At 45.1% G+C, this 15980-nt stretch overlaps 1 pseudogene; it reads left to right on the forward strand.

Annotated features, from left to right (window-relative positions):
• The first annotated feature begins 967 nt into the window (after window positions 1-967).
• LOC146630038 (uncharacterized) lies at window positions 968-7363 on the forward strand (annotated as a pseudogene).
• The last annotated feature ends 8617 nt before the right edge of the window (window positions 7364-15980 follow it).

The following is a 15980-nucleotide window of genomic DNA, read 5'->3' on the forward strand; positions in this document are numbered from 1 at the left end:
TTCACATAAGTATGAACTGCAGACTTAACACTGTGGTTGCTGATTTTGAGTTACCGATGTTTGCATTAAGAAAACTGTGCTATATTAGCTGTGTTTTGAGTAAGGTATCATGTTATATTATTGGGAATGCCAAATGCTACAGTGGAGAAGACTTTTGATACCACTCATGACTGGAATATGTTATTATTAACCATAGCAGGCCACTGTAAAAAGTCAATTAAATTTTATAGAGGAAAATCGCCAAAATTTAACAATACCTATGAATGACTGGCCACATTCAGAATAGAGATATGCAATAATAAACATTGGTCCACGTGATTTAGGTTCTCACTTGAAATAGTAAGTTATTAAATGTAGAATATAATCGACAGGGACATTTGATAGGATGTGGTACTGAAAAAGAACAAGAGCAAAGTAAATAAAGAAAATATTGTGTTTAGTTTGGATAAATTCAATTTAAAATGTACCATTTAAAATTTTGTTACGCTTAATTTTTGCAAAACACAACTAAAACTAAATTGAAACTAAGGATTTTCAGAAAATAAAAACTACACTAAACTAGCAAAGAATTGGTAAAAACTAATTACAACTGGTAAAAATTTAAAATCTGGAGTCGAAACTAAATAAAAATAACAACTAATGAAAATGGCGAAAAGTTTAAAACCCTGGTGCAGAGATTGGCAAATCTGACCAGGAAACGTTATAAAATGGATTGTCAGGATAGTCAGCGTTAAAGCCACTTTTGACAGTCCATACTAGGATGGCATTGGACATCTTCGGGGCGGAAGAGGGTTGGTGTGACCAAGGTGTGGTTTGGCTTGTTGTATGTACATTTCAAAATGTTACAGCTCTGGATGGACCAGTTACCAGGGCATGGAAGGATGACAGACTTTAGAAGATCCTCAGGGATGACAAGGCTGGAGCAACGGTACTCGAGAGAAGAATTTCTGATACTTTCTGAGATATGATGTCACCAACCTTCTCTTTTAAGTGTCTAGCTCCGGTGAATTGACACATGGGAGTGTGTCAAAAAAGGGGGAAGTGGAAGTTGAGTTTGAACATCAAACAATGGTGATATGAAAATTTCTATGAGTTTATTTTTGTGTTTAATAAATTAGCTATGGTAATGTGTTAGACTTAGAAAGGGTTCACTAATTTTTGATTTCTTTTACACACACATAAATTATGATTAGAATAAGTCCTGAACATAATATTTTAAACCAAATTTGAATCATTAGAAGAACAATGGATAACAATATTAGATTATCAAGGCTAGGGAGAGAGGTGTTTTGGTTTTCTGTCTCTTGCAGAGAAAGGAACAGACACCAGACGGGGACCCGGAGATGTGAGGACCCTTCACAGCAGGGACAGATGTAGGGACTGCCGAGACAGCAACTGGGGTCAAGTGTCATGACGTTTGGGCTCCTGGAGAAGATGGATCCCACAAACACAGCAATAACCATGAAGGGGTTGGCGAAAACCAGGAACACCAGACCAACGAGGTTCAAGAGGCTCTTGGCAAAAAGGGGGACACGCCGGTGACCCCAAAATACACAGATCTTTGTTTGAAATCGGGGCAGAATAATCCCCAGAACTGTGCAATGATTAAAGGGTGGTCTAACCCCGGAGGTCGAAGAAAGAAGCTGAGAATCACCCAACTGGAAGACACTGGTAGCTGCAGCAATAAAAATAAAGGTTAAAAGCTCCTTAGACAGAGGTTCTAGTCTAAGTACATTTGAAAGGTATAAGGGGGCATTAAAATGGGAGTGGAAAACTGGAGCACCAAAATAAAGCTGTGGGAGAATTGGGGAGTGATGGGAGAGTCATCTGTAACTGCTGTTATGGTTGTAAATCTAACTTTGCTTGCATCTGAACTGCGTGAACACAGAGGTCATCCCACATATGGTCCACCCGTTAAAGGGGGACAGAGGGCCTCAGGATCAAGAAAACTTGGACCTTGCGACCCTGGAGTGCATGTTGTAAGTGATCTCTTTCAGAGATCAAAAGGGGGAATTATTAGATTATTCTGTTATTATATGTTACCTTATATATGTAATCAAAGTAGTTGAATTAGAATACTGCTGTAGATCACATTATACCCTTTAATATAGAGTGTGTGAGCTGTATGTAGTTTAGTTCTCATTATACTTTTGAGTTAACAGAACATATTCACATATTAGTTCATTAGATAAATGTGCATCACTCTGTATCCTTGATCTGCTGGGAATGTGTTACACTGTTTTCTTGACATGCTTAATTGTTGAATCATGAAGAGAAGGTTGTAAGCAGGAGACTCTGTGTCTAAAGACAGGGGAGATAGATAGACCACATTCCACACCCCCACCTTACAGAAAGCAGAGAAACAACTGCCGAGGTCATAACTTAGGCGCTGTAACAGAGAAAAAATGTGATGTTTTGGCTTTTACGACTAGCTGGGGGCCACTAGAGACTATAAAAAGCTGAGCAACCCGTCACCATTTTGAGACATGTGCCTGACCCTCTGGTAGCATCTCTCCCGTCCGGACGTTGTAATGCTCTGACTGTTGAATTGTATGGAAATAAATGATTGTTGATTGAGCATTTATACACCGAGTATTGTCCCTCCTTCAGCCCAAAGATTCAAAGAATTGGGAGATTTCAACATGGGCAAAAAGGTTTTGCAGCTGTTTGAGCTAAGATTTTCAAGTTATTCACATAATGAAAACCTATACTTTGTTTCGTGCGAGTTCCCCATTCAAATGCATGTAATCGTCAGAAACGCACTGTCTTGGCGAAATAAAGCGTTTTTGCACAACTTCATATAAATCGGCGTAACTTTTGATAGAAGATTCAGATATATGTATTCATGGCTTTATCTTATAGAATTCAATATCCCCGTGCTGGGCAAAAAGGTTTTGCAGCTGTTTGAGCTAAGATTTTCAAGTTATTCACATAATGAAAACCTATACTTTGTTTCGTGCGAGTTCCCCATTCAAATGCATGTAATCGTCAGAAACGCACTGTCTTGGCGAAATAAAGCGTTTTTGCACAACTTCATATAAATCGCTGTAACTTTTGATAGATGACTCAGACACACATATTTATGGCTTTATCTTATAGAATTCGATATCCCCGTGCTGGGCAAAAAGGTTTTGCAGCTGTTTGAGCTAAGATTTTCAAGTTATTCACATAATGAAAACCTATACTTTGTTTCAGGCGAGTTCCCCATTCAAATGCATGTAATCGTCAGAAACGCACTGTCTTGGCGAAATAAAGCCTTTTTGCACAACTTCATGAAGACAGCTGTAGTTTTTGATAGAAAACTCAGAAATACATATTTATGGCTTTATCTTATAGAATTCAATATCCCCGTGCTGGGCAAACAGGTTTTGCAGCTGTTTGAGCTAAGATTTTCAAGTTATTCACAAAATGAAAACTACTTTGTGTCGGGCGAGAACTCCATTCAAATGCATGTAATAGCGAGAACTGCACTAACGTGGTGAAATAAAGCGTTTTTCATGGTCTTCATAAAGACAGCTGTAACTTTTGATAGAAGACTCAGAAATACATATTTATGGCTTTATCTTATAGAATTCAAGATCCCCGTGTTGAGCAAACAGGTTTTGCAGCTGTTTGAGCTAAGATTTCCAAGTTATTCACATAATGAAAACCTATACTTTGTTTCGTTCGAGAACTCCATTCAAATGCATGTAATAGCGAGAAACGCACTAACGTGGTAAAATAAAGCGTTTTTCATGGTCTTCATGAAGACAGCTGTAACTTTCGATAGAAGACTCAGAAATACATATTTATGGCATTATTTTATAGAATTCAATATCCCCGTGCTGGGCAAAAAGGTTTTGCAGCTTTTTGAGCTAAGAGTTTCAAGTTATTCACATAATGAAAACCTATACATTTTGTTTCGTGCAAGTTCCACATTCAAATGCATGTAATCGTCAGAAACGAACTGTCTTGGCGAAATAAAGCGATTTTGCACAACTTCATATAAATCGGTGTAACTTTTGATAGAAGATTCAGATATACGTATTCATGGCTTTATCTTATAGAATTCAATATCCCCGTGCTGGGCAAAAAGGTTTTGCAGCTGTGTGAGCTAAGATTTTCAAGTTATTCACATAATGAAAACCTATCCTTTGTTTCGGGCGAGTTCCCCATTCAAATGCATGTAATCGTCAGAAACGCACTGTCTTGGCGAAATAAAGCGTTTTTGCACAACTTCATATAAATCGGTGTAACTTTTGATAGAAGATTCAGATATACGTATTCATGGCTTTGTCTTATAGAATTCAATATCCCCGTGCTATGCAAACAGGTTTTGCAGCTGTTTGAGCTAAGATTTTCAAGTTATTCACATAATGAAAACCTATACTTTGTGTCGGTCGAGAACTCCATTCAAATGCATGTAATAGCGAGAAACGCACTAACGTGGTGAAATAAAGCATTTTTCATGGTCTTCATTAAAATCGGTTTAACTTTTGATAGAAGACTCAAAAATACATATTTATGGCTTTATCTTATAGAATTCAATATCCCCGTGCTGGGCAAAAAGGTTTTGCAGCTGTTTGAGCTAAGATTTTCAAGTTATTCACATAATGAAAACCTATACTTTGTTTCGTGCGAGTTCCCCATTCAAATGCATGTAATCGTCAGAAACGCACTGTCTTGGCGAAATAAAGCGTTTTTGCACAACTTCATATAAATCGCTGTAACTTTTGATAGATGACTCAGACACACATATTTATGGCTTTATCTTATAGAATTCGATATCCCCGTGCTGGGCAAAAAGGTTTCGCACCTGTTTGAGCTAAGATTTTCAAGTTATTCACATAATGAAAACCTATACTTTGTGTCGTTCGAGAACGCCATTCAAATGCATGTAATAATCAGAACGGTTCGCAGCCGAGTGTGAAGCAGCGGGAATGAGGATCAGCACCTCCAAATCTGAGGCCATGGTTCTCAGCCGGAAAAGGGTGGAGTGCCCACTCCGGGTCGGGGATGAGTTCCTGCCCCAAGTGGAGGAGTTCAAGTATCTCGGGGTGTTGTTCGCGAGTGATGGGAGAAGGGAGCCGGAGTTCGACAGACGGATTGGGGCTGCAGCTGCAGTAATGCTGACGCTGCACCGGTCCGTCGTGGTGAAGAGGGAGCTGAGTGTAAAAGCGAAGCTCTCAATTTACCGGTCGATCTACGTCCCTACCCTCACCTATGGCCACGAGCTGTGGGTAGTGACCAAAAGAACGAGATCGCGGATACAAGCGGCAGAAATGAGCTTCCTCCGAAGGGTGGCTGGCCTCTCCCTTAGAGATAGGGTGAGAAGTTCGGCCATCCGGGAGGGGCTCAGAATAGAGCAGCTGCTGCTCCACATCGAAAGGAGCCAGCTGAGGTGGTTCGGGCATCTGACAAGGATGTCCCCTGGGCGCCTCCTGGGTGAGGTGTTCCAGGCATGTCCCACTGGGAGGAGGCCCCGGGGCAGACCCAGGACACGCTGGAGAGATTATATCTCTCGGCTGGCCTGGGAACGCCTTGGTATTCCCCCGGATAAGCTGGAGGAGGTGGTTGGGGAGAGGGAGGTCTGGGCCTCTTTGCTTAGGCTGCTGCCCCCGCGACCCGGCCCCGGATAAAGCGGATGAAGATGGATGGATGGATGGATACAAAGCCAGTGACTAGAAAGGCTACAACTGGTACCTATCCAGTTCGGACGGCAATAACCCAGGCTGGGACACCGTTTTCACTTATACTGGAAACGATTGGACACCATACAAAGAAGATAAACTACAAGGGTCTGCAAAAAATCTTTCAAAACAACTGGCCTTGACTCAAGCAAATGATCATTTGATCCTGAACTTCAACACAGAAAGCAACCCACTGCTGGAGAAACCACCAAGTTCACAGAAAAGAACCCACCTGGTTCCAACAACTAAAACATCCAGTGGAACGCTGGCAGGAGACTCAAGTTGCTATCATCTAACCCTGTTCATATACAAGAGTGGAAAAGACCCACATCATTTCTTGTCAATATGTAACAACATAACGAAGGAAGTAAACACCGCAACGAGCCCCTCCTCTACAGACACAACTCCTGCTTTGACCAAAGGCCCACTATCAACAACCATGACAGCAGTGATGATAGTAGGACCAAAACTGAAATCAGACGACTGGTTCCGAATAACCACAGGTATCACAGGACACACAAACAACTGGCTGTTGCTGGCAGAACAAGCAGCTCAAGATGCTAGTGATGACTGCATGGTCTGCCTAGGACCAAGACCAATACTGAGAGTGGTACCTGCACCTATAGGAAAAGATTGCCTGACAGCTGTCATGAACTATACCAACATTGGAAACTCAAACTGCACAAAATGAGACAGAATTTTCCCCATCACCAAACAAGAAAAGAGAAAACCCATCTTCTCACGAGACGTGACAGCAACAAACCACACCTGCATAAATATGACAGGTCCAGGAGAGAGGCTGGGAAGCCTTAATGCATCAAGCTGTCTAACCATTACAGAAGTGGACCCCTCATTCAAACCAGAGAGCAGAGCCGATGTCTGGTGGTGGTGCGGGGACCCACAACTGTACGACCGCCTGCCCGGAAACTGGAATGGTATGTGTGGACTGGTGTCACTGTTGCTGCCCGTCCAAGTCATCAAACTCTCAGCCACTGACATCACCATAACAGCAGGACAACTGAAACTGGAGGGCCGAAAGAAGAGATCGGCACCAGTACAACCTGGACCAGATCCAACTTATGTCGACGCCATAGGAATTCCCCGAGGAGTACCAGATGAATACAAACTGGTGGACCAAGTGGCTGCCGGTTTTGAATCTTCAATTCAATATGTTGGTGGTGCACAATCAACAAGAACGTGGACCGCATAAACTACGTCCATTACAATGTGCAATGCCTAGGAAACCTGACACAATCGGGCCTCCATGCAGTAGCTGAGCAACTGAGAGCTACATCACTGATGTCTTTCCAGAACAGAATTGCGCTGGACATGCTACTGAGCGAGAAGAATGGAGTTTGCTCGATGTTTGGAGAGCGATGCTGCACCTTCATCCCAAAAAACACAGCAGCTGATGGAAGTTTAACCAGAGCCCTAGAGGGCCTGAAGACCCTGAATAAAAAGATGAAGGAGCATTCTGGAGTTGACACTTCCACGTGGGACAACTGGATGGACATGTTTGGGAAATATTGGAGTTTGGTGTCATCAATCCTGGTATCCATAGCAGTATTCGCAGCCATACTCACCTTGTGCGGATGCTGTTGCATACCTTGTATCAGAGCACTGATAAACAGACTTATCGCAACAACCATAACTCCCCAAGTCACATCCCCACCAGAGACTATGATGCTCCTTGAAAACAATGAAAGTGACACAGACTCTGAGGAAGAAGAGGACGACATATAAATAAGGAAAAATAATTTATAATGTTGAACATTTAACTATGCTAAATGAAAATGTACCCGCAAGTGACTAGAAGTTGATAAGATGCAAAATATTTGAACAACAGCAGGGAATGATAGGAGTAACTTTTAAGTTTAAACTGCAGATGTGTATTATTAAAACATACCTCCGTTATAAAGCTTTCAAATGTATTAAAATGTTCATATATTTTTGTATCACATGCCATTACATCCTGTCACGTACACACACACACACACAGAACACACACACATGCTGATAAGTAAGCTTGAAAAACAGGAAATGCTATGCAACTGTCTCTTGGTATAAATAAATCTGACTGCAATGCCTCGGTTATGAGTATCACCCGATCACTCACCCGTGCACGTAGCTCTATGAAACTCCTTTTGACTGTCTTGTATTCCTTCATCGTATTTAAAAATGTCACACACCACTGACATCACATAATGAAAACCTATACTTTGTTTCGTGCGAGTTCCCCATTCAAATGCATGTAATCGTCAGAAACGCACTGTCTTGGCGAAATAAAGCGTTTTTGCACAACTTCATATAAATCGCTGTAACTTTTGATAGAACATTCAGATATACGTATTCATGGCTTTATCTTATAGAATTCAATATCCCCGTGCTGGGCAAAAAGGTTTTGCAGCTGTTTGAGCTAAGATTTTCAAGTTATTCACATAATGAAAACCTATACTTTGTTTCGTGCGAGTTCCCCATTCAAATGCATGTAATCGTCAGAAACGCACTGTCTTGGCGAAATAAAGCGTTTTTGCACAACTTCATATAAATCGCTGTAACTTTTGATAGACGACTCAGACACACATATTCATGGATTTATCTTATAGAATTCGATATCCCCATGCAGGGCAAAAAGGTTTTGCAGCTGTTTGAGCTAAGATTTTCAAGTTATTCACATAATGAAAACCTATACTTTGTTTCGTGCGAGTTCCCAATTCAAATGCATAATGTGGATGGCCTCAGCATGTAGCACAGGCCCTGTTGTAATGTGGATGGACTCATCTACCAACACTGGCCCAGGTGCAATGTGGATGGTAATGGCCAGCACCACAGACCTTGGTGTAATGTGGATGGCCTTAGCCAACACCACTGGCCCTGGTGAAATGTGGATTACATCGGCAAGGACCAATGGCCCTGATGTAATGTGGATGGTTTCAGTCAACAGCACAGTCCCTGGTGTTGTGAAGATGGCCTCACGGGAAGCACTGTCCCTGGTGTAATGTGGATGGTATTGGCCACCACCACAGACCTTGGTGTAATGTGGATGGCCTTAGCCAACACCACTGGCCCTGGTGAAATGTGGATGACATCGGCAAGGACCAATGGCCCTGATGTAATGTGGATGGTTTCAGTCAACAGCACAGTCCCTGGTGTTGTGAAGATGGCCTCACGGGAAGCACTGTCCCTGGTGTAATGTGGATGGTATTGGCCACCACCACAGGGCCTGGTGTAATGTGAATGGCCTCATCCAACAACACTGGCCCTGGTGAAATGTGGATGGTATTGGCCAACACAACAGGCCCTGGCGTAATGTGAATGTCGTCAGCCAACACCACTGGCCCTGGTTTAATGTGGATGGCATCAACGAGTAGCACAGGCCCTTGTGTAATGTAGATCACATCAGCCAGCAACACAGGCTCTGGTGAAATGTAGATGACCTCAGACAGCAGAACAGGCCTTGCTGTCGTGAAGTTGGCCTCAGAGGGAGCACTAGCCCTGGTGCAATGTGGATAGCCTAAGCCAGCAATACAGGCCCTGGTGTGGTGACGATAGCCGCACAGGGAGCACATGCTCCCTGTATAATGTGGATGGCCTCAGCCAGTAGCACAGGCCGTGTTGCAATGTGGATGGCTTCATCTAACAACACTGGCCCTTGTGAAATATGGATGGTATTGGTAAAGCACCACACACCCTGGTGTAATGTGGATGGCCTTAGCTTACACCACTGGCCCTGGTGTAATGTGCATGATATCGGCCAGCATCACAGGCCCTAATGTGGATGGCATCAACGAGTATCAAAGGCCCTGGTGGGATAAAGATGGCCTCACAGGAAGCACAGGCCCTGGTGTAATGTGGATGGTAGAAGCCGGAATCACAGTCTCTGGTAGGGCTGCTCGATTATGGCAAAAATGATAATCACGATTATTTTCACTGAAATTGAGATCACGATTATTTGACGATATTTATTTAACCCTTTAAGACCTACTATAGAACCAAGTCCACCAGAGCTTATATTATTTTTTTTACATGCTGTAGTGCCATTTGTGGGAGCATTTCAAGTTGCTATACATCAATACAACTGTTATAGCCCATATTTTAATAATATGTATGCATTAAGTCCATAGTAACTACATAAATTGCAAAAAAGTGCAATAAACGACAAAAAAATTGAAAATCGCTTTTGTTTTGTTTACATATATTTCTACTTGGAGAAATTTAAGAGGCTTATCCCTCAAAACTTTAAATACAATAAAGTTGCAAAAAATAGTTTCCCACCACAGGAAATTTATTTTGAGTGTCTTCATAGTTTTATTTTGGAGATACAGCAATTTTTATATACTGCAGGAAAAACAAAAAACAATCCTATGATGCAAATTTGCAAAGAAAACAGCAGGTGCATCATTTCACTGTGGGAAGTGTTACGAACAGCTGATAGGAACGGCAAAGCGTGTTTCTGGAATATTATGTTTTTGTTCCTGCAAGCGCTTTTTATGCAATTTTTGCAAAGCTATATGTGGAACGAAACCGTGACCGAGGACAAGCTGATGGCATCAGATGTAAGTACAACTCCTCCGGTTTCATATGCAAAACAAATTATTGCGCTAGCTTACACGGTTCAGGTTCTACAGGGATTTAAAAATAGTTACGCAAAACGGAGCGTGCTGCTCTGACCGGCTTTAAAGGGTTAACAATGACTTTAAAAAAATAATATAAAATAGTGTGCAACACCTATGGAAGCCCGTTTCCGCCACTAAAAAAAAAAAAGAAGCTAGTATCCATAACTCGAAATTTCGAGTTATTATCTTGAAATTTCGAGAAATATAACTCGAAATTTCGAGTTACTTTTCTCAAAATTTCGAGTTAGCTCTGCCAATCAAAAATATACGTGAATGAGGTCGCTTTCTTGTTACCCGGAAGCATATGGCGCAGGACCGCGCACTCAAAAACGGATCCCAACAAATTAAAGTATGTTTGCTGATAGTAACACCATGTGATTCAGCTAATAACACAGGGATTTCATCATTTGTGAAGCCAGGCTGAAAACACTCAGCAATCTGTGCATTCACGACTGGATGTAATACCGGTAGCTTAGCTGTAGCATTTGTAGCTGAGGGCTTCAGCTTCCGGGTAACATGGAAATGACGTCATTCGCGTAGATTACTGATTGGCAGCGCTAACTCGAAATTTCGAGTTGCTTTTCTCAAAATTTTGAGTTAATATGTCGAAATTTCGAGAAAATAACTCGAAATTTCGAGAAAATAACTTGAAATTTTGAGTTATGGATCCTTTTTTTTTTTTTTTAGTGGCGGAAACGGGCTTCCATAGTAACACCACTGAAGTTTTTTTTTTAAAACTCTTTTCAACCAACGGCAGTCACTCTCCAAATAACTTCTGCTTAGCTTTCCGTGCTTCCCTCGGGTCCTCTTAATCAGCGGTCTCCAACCTTTTTTGCGCCACCGGTTTATGCCCGACAATATTTTCACGGACCGGCCTTTAAGGTGTCGCGGATAAATTAGGGAGGGGCTAATAATCGGCTCAGTCATTTTTAATGATCGTTGAAAGCCCAGATCGTAATCGGGATTAAAGTTCGATTAATTGAGCAGCCCTAGTCTCTGGTGTAATGTTGATGGCCTAAGCCAACAACAGTGGCCCTGGTGAAATGTGGATGGTGTTGGCAAGCACCAGAAGCCCTGGTGTAATTTGAATGGCTTAGGCCACCAGCACAGGCCCTTGTGTGGTGAAGATGGCCTCACAGGAAGCACTGTCCCTGGTGTAATGTGGATGGCCTCAGCAAACAACACTGGCCTTGGTAAAATGTTGATGGTATTGGCCAGCACCACAGGCCCTGCTGTAATGTAGATGGCATCAGCCAGTAGAACAGGCCCTTGAGTATTGTGAATGGCATCAGCCAGCAACACAGGTCCTTGGGTAATATGGAAGGCTAGCAGCACAGGCCCTTGTGTAATGTGGATGGTATTGGCTAGCACCACAGGCCCTGGTGTAATGTGAATGTCCTCAGCCATGACCACAGGCCCTGATGAAATGTAGTTGGCCTCAGCCATGACCACAGGCCCTGGTGAAATGTGAATGTCCTCAGCCAGTAGCACAGGCCCTGTTGTAATGTGGATGGCCTCATCTAACAACTCTGTCGCTGGTGAAATATGGATGGGATTGGTCAGCACCACACACCCTGGTGAAATGTGCATGATATCGGTCAGCAGCACAGGCCCAGGTGTAATCTGGATGGCATCAACGAGCAGCAGAGGCCCTGGTGTGGTGAATATGGCCTCACAGGAAGCACTGTCCCTTGTGTAATGTGTATGGCCTTTGCCAAAAACAGTGGCCCTGGTGAAATGTGGATTATATTGGCCAGCACCACAGGCCCTGGTGTAATGTGAATATCCTCAGCCAGTAGTAAAGGCCCTTGTGTTTTGTGGAACGCATCAGCCAGCAACACAATCCCTGGTGAAATGTGGATGGCCTCATCCAGCACCACAGGCCCTGGTTTGGTGATGATTGCCACACAGGAAGAACTGTACCTGGTGTAATGTGGATGGCCTCATCCAACAGTACAGGCCCTGGTGTGGTGAAGATGGCCTCACAGGAAGCACAGGCCTTGGTGTAATGTGAATGGCCTCAGACGGATGCCAGGCCCTGGTTAAATGTAGATGGCCTCAGCCGGCAACATGCGCTCTGGTGAAAGGTAGTCTGCCTCAGCCAGTAGCACAGGCCCTGTTGTGGTGAAGATGGCCTCACAGGAAGCACTGTCCCTGATGTAATGTGTATTTCCTCAGCCAACAACACTGGCCCTGGTGAAATGTGGATGGTATTGGCCAACACCACAGGCCCTGGCGTAATGTGAATGTCCTCAGCCAACACCACTGGCCCTGGTGTAATGGGGATGGCATCAGCCAGTAGCACAGGCCCTTGTGTATTGTGGATCGCATCAGCCAGCAACACAAGCCCTGGTGAAATGTGGATGGTTTGGGCCTGCACCACAGGCCCTGGTTTAATGTGGATGGCATCAACGAGTTGCACAGGCCCTTGTGTAATGTGGATCACATCAGCCAGCAACACAGGCTCTGGTGAAATGTAGATGACCTCAGACAGCTGTCGTGAAGTTGGCCTCAGAGGGAGCACTAGCCCTGGTGCAATGTGGATGGTCTAAGCCAGCAATACAGGCCCTGGTGTGGTGACGATGGCCTCACAGGGAGCACATGCCATGGTATAATGTGGATGGCCTCAGCCAGTAGCACAGGCCCTGTTGTAATGTGGATGGCCACATCTACCAACATTGGCCCAGGTGAAATGTGGACGGTAATGGCCAGCACCACAGACCTTGGTGTAATGTGGATGGCCTTAGCCAACACCACTGACCCTGGTGAAATGTGGATGACATCGGCAAGGACCAATGGCCCTGATGTAATGTGGATGGTTTCAGCCAACAGCACAGTCCCTCGTGTGGTGAAGATGGCCTCACAGTAAGCACTGTCCCTGGTGTAATGTGGATGGCCTCAGCAAACAACACTGGCCCTGGTGAAATGTCGGTGGTATTGGCCAGCACCACAGGCCCTTGAGTATTTTCAATGGCATCAGCCAGCAACACCACTGGCCCTTGTCAAATGTGGATGGTTTCGGCCAGCAACACCAAGGTGTAATGTGAATGGCCTCATCCAACAGAACAGGCCCTGGCGTAATGTGAATGTCCTCCGCCAACACCACTGGCCCTGGTGTAATGGGGATGGCATCAGCCAGTAGCACAGGCCCTTGTGTATTGTGGATCGCATGAGCCAGCAACACAAGCCCTGGTGAAATGTGGATGGTTTGGGCCTGCACCACAGGCCCTGGTTAAATGTGGATGGCATCAACAAGTAGCACAGGCCCTTGTGTAATGTGGATCACATCAGCCAGCAACACAGGCTCTGGTGAAATGTAGATGACCTCAGACAGCAGCACAGGCCCTGCTGTCGTGAAGTTGGCCTCAGAGGGAGCACTAGCCCTGGTGCAATGTGGATGGCCTAAGCCAGCAATACAGGCCCTGGTGTGGTGACGATAGCCTCACAGGGAGCACATGCCGTGGTATAATGTGGATGGCCTAAGCCAGTAGCACACAACCTGTTGTAATGTGGATGGCCTCATCTGCCAACACTGGCCCAGGTGAAATGTGAATGGTATTTGCCAGCACCACAGGCCCTGGTGTAATGTGAATGTCCTCAGCCATGACCACAGGCCCTGATGAAATGTAGTTGGCCTCAGCCATGACCACAGGCCCTGGTGAAATGTAAATGTCTTCAGCCAGTAGCACAGGCCCTGTTGTGATTTGGAGGGCCTCATCTAACAACTCTGTCGCTGGTGAAATATGGATGGGATTGGTCAGCACCACACACCCTGGTGAAATGTGGATGATATCCGTCAGCACCACAGGCCCAGGTGTAATGTGGATGGCATCAACGAGCAGCAGAGGCCCTACTGTGGTGAAGATGGCCTCACAGGAAGCACTGTCCCTTGTGTAATGTGTATTGCCTTTGCCAACAACAGTGGCCCTGGTGAAATGTGTATTATATTGGCCAGCACCACAGGCCCTGGTGTAATGTGAATATCCTCAGCCAGTAGTAAAGGCCCTTGTGTTTTGTGGAACGCATCAGCCAGCAACACAATCCCTGGTAAAATGTGGATGGCCTCATCCAGCACCACAGGCCCTGGTTTGGTGATGATTGCCACACAGGAAGAACTGTACCTGGTGTAATGTGGATGGCCTCATCCAACAGTACAGGCCCTGGTGTGGTGAAGATGGCCTCACAGGAAGCACAGGCCTTGGTGTAATGTGAATGGCCTCAGACAGCAGACAGGCCCTGGTGAAATGTAGATGGCCTCAGCCGGCAACATGAGCTCTGGTGAAATGTAGTCTGCCTCAGCCAGTAGCACAGGCCCTGTTGTAATGTGGATGGCCTCATCTACCAACACTGGCCAAGGTGAAATGTGGATTGTAATGGCAAGCACCACAGACCTTGGTGTAATGTGCATGACCTTAGCCAACACCACTGGCCCTGGTGAAATGTGGATGACATCGGCAAGGACCAATGGCCCTGATGTAATGTGGATGGTTTCAGCAAACAACACTGGCCCTGGTGAAATGTCGGTGGTATTGGCCAGCACCACAGGCCCTGGTTTAATGTAGATGGCATCAGCCAGTAGCACAGGCCCTTGAGTATTGTGAATGTTATCAGCCAGCAACACCACTGGCACTTGTGAAATGTGGATGGTTTTGTGCAGCAATACAGGCCCTTGGGTAATGTGGAAGGCTAGCAGCACAGGCCCCTGTGTAATGTGGATGGTATCACCCAGCACCACAGGCCCTGGTGGGGTGATGATGGCGTCACAGGAAGCACTGTCCCTGGTGTAATTTGGATGGCCTCATCCAACAACACTGGCCCTGGTGAAATGTGGATGGTATTAGCCAGCACCACAGGCCCTGGTGTAATTTCAATGTCCTCAGCCAACACCACTGGCCCTGGTGTAATGCGGATGGTATTGGCCAGCACCACAGGCCCTGGTGTAATATGAATGGCCTCATCCAACAACACTGGCCCTGGTGAAATGTGGATGGTATTGGCACACAACACGCCCTGGCGTATTGTGAATGTCCTCAGCCAACACCACAGGCCCTTGTGTATTGTGGATCGCATCAGCCAGCAACACAAGCCCTGGTGAAATGTGGATGGTTTCGGCCTGCACCACAGGCCTTGGTTTAATGTGGATGGCATCAACGAGTAGCACAGGCCCTTGTGTAATGTGGATCACATCAGCCAGCAACACAGGCCCTGGTTTAATGTAGATGGCATCAGCCAGTAGCACAGGCCCTTGAGTATTGTGAATGTTATCAGCGAGCAACACCACTGACACTTGTGAAATGTGGATGGTTTCGTGCAGCAATACAGGCCCTTGGGTAATGTGGAAGGCTAGCAGCACAGGCCCCTGTGTAATGTGGATGGTATCAGCCAGCAGCACAGGCCCTGGTGTGGTGATGATGGCCTCACAGGAAGCACTGTCCCTGGTGTAATTTGGATGGCCTCATCCAACAACACTGGCCCTGGTGAAATGTGGATGGTATTAGCCAGCACCACAGGCCCTGGTGTAATTTGAATGTCCTCAGCCAACACCACTGGCCCTGGTGTAATGCGGATGGTATTGGCCAGCACCACAGGCCCTGGTGTAATGTGAATGGCCTCATCCAACAACACTGGTCCTGGTGAAATGTGGATTGTATTGGCCAACACCACAGGCCCTGGCGTATTGTGAATGTCCTCAGCC

Source organism: Diplotaxodon limnothrissa, linkage group LG6 (genome assembly GCF_057381915.1).
Source record: "Diplotaxodon limnothrissa isolate DT_005_m linkage group LG6, D_limnothrissa_male_GT1.1, whole genome shotgun sequence".
NCBI lineage: Eukaryota > Metazoa > Chordata > Actinopteri > Cichliformes > Cichlidae > Diplotaxodon > Diplotaxodon limnothrissa.